Here is a 1,798-nt window from a genome sequence, read left to right on the forward strand (position 1 = left end):
AACCTAACCTAACCTAACCTAACTAACCTAACCCAACCCAACCAACCTAACCTACCTAACTAACCTAACCTAACCTAACCTAACCTACCTAACCTAACCCAACCTAACCTAACCTAACCCAACCTAACCAACCTAACCCAACCTAACCTAACCTAACCAACCTAACCAACCTACCCAAACTACCTAACCTAACCTACCTAACTAACCTAACCTAAACCGAACCTAACCCATAACCTAACCTAAACCAACCTAACCCAACCCAACCTAACCCAACCCAACCTAACCTAACCTAACCTAACCTAACCTAACCTAACCTAACCTAACCTAACCTAACCCAACCCAACCCAACCCAACCCAACCCCAACCCAAACCCAACCAACCTAAACCTAACCTAACTAACCTACCTAACCTACCTAACCTAACCAACCTAACCTAACCTAACCTAACCTAACCGAAACCCAACCCAAACCCAACCCAACCCAACCTAACCCAACCTAACCTAACCTAACCCAACCCAACCCAACCCAAACCCACCTAACCCAACAACCTACCTAACCTAAAACCTAACCTAACCTAACCTAACCTAACCAACCCAACCTAACCCAACCTAACCTAACCTAACCAAACCTAACCTAACCTAACCTAACCTAACGTAACCTAACCTAACCTAACCACCAACAACCCAACCCAACCTAACCAACCTAACCACCAACCTAACCTAACCCTAACTAACCTAACCTAACCTAACCAACCCAACTAACCCAACCCAACCCAACCCAACCCAACAACCCAACCCAACCCAACCTAACCTACCTACCTAACTAACCTAACCAAACCAACCTAACCTAACCCAACCTAACCTAACCTAACCCAACCTAACCCAACCTAACCAACCAACCTAACCTAACTAACCTAACCTAACCTAACCACCTAACCTAACCAACCAAACCCAACCTAACCTAACCTAACCCAACCTAAACCCAACCTAACCAACCTAACCTAACCTAACCTAACCTAACCAACCCAACCCAACCCAACCCAACCTAACCCAACCTAACCTAACCTAACCTAACCTACCCCACCCAACCCAACCCAACCCAACCCAACCTAACCTAACCTAACCTAACCTACCCTTACCTAATGTAACCTAACCTAACCTAACCACTCTGCTAAATTTTGTGTGCTGCTGCTGTTGTAGTAGATGATTGCGAAGCATTGACCAAGTACTCAGGATTTAAAGGTTTACGAGAGGATCTTTATTGTTGCCTTGCAAGAGTGTAGTCTGCATCGAGTACAAAGTTGTCATACAAGCATATCAAAGACATGTGGTGCACTTTCTTGTCGTGACGTTTAAGCAAGGGACAAGCCTTCCACTTGTATCTCCACACATGGTGATTGAAGGCTTTGTCTTTAGGAAACACCTCCTTGTTGGACAGGAGAATGACGGGCGTTCTTGTAATGGTCTGGTCGGGAGAGTATTTCACAGCCACAGTCTACATCACCACCGAAGATCTTCACCATGTCGAAGGCAGCAGATTCGCAGTTGGGTTGGTTCCACAACAGTATATGTTGAACCACTGTGTCTTGAAGGGGAAAGTTAGAGAAGCGGTTAAAGTTACGGCTAGTTCCTCTGTTTATATAAAAAGAAAGCACAGCGTCAAAGAAAAAGTTTTTGCCAACACTCAAAGGAGACACCACTTCCATGCAGTTTTTTTTGGCACAATTTTTTCAACGAGCATACAGAGGTTGTTTACAAAGTCGGAAATTTCATTTTGGTTTTCATCGAATTGAAAGTTTA

General features: G+C 44.5%; 1 long non-coding RNA gene across 2 annotated transcripts; it reads right to left on the reverse strand.

The window, feature by feature from the left end:
• Positions 1 to 86: 86 nt before the first annotated feature.
• LOC125757980 (uncharacterized) lies at positions 87 to 698 on the reverse strand. Of its 2 annotated transcripts, none has more exons than XR_007415621.1 (3): positions 593 to 692; positions 250 to 329; positions 87 to 123 (listed from the first exon to the last, which is right to left on the reverse strand). It is a non-coding gene; the product is annotated as an uncharacterized LOC125757980 (long non-coding RNA). The 2 variants fall into 2 exon arrangements; XR_007415622.1 differs by having other exon boundaries at positions 98 to 123; positions 250 to 324; positions 598 to 698.
• Between the last annotated feature and the right edge of the window lie 1,100 nt (positions 699 to 1,798).

This window comes from Rhipicephalus sanguineus, chromosome 3 (genome assembly GCF_013339695.2).
Source record: "Rhipicephalus sanguineus isolate Rsan-2018 chromosome 3, BIME_Rsan_1.4, whole genome shotgun sequence".
NCBI lineage: Eukaryota > Metazoa > Arthropoda > Arachnida > Ixodida > Ixodidae > Rhipicephalus > Rhipicephalus sanguineus.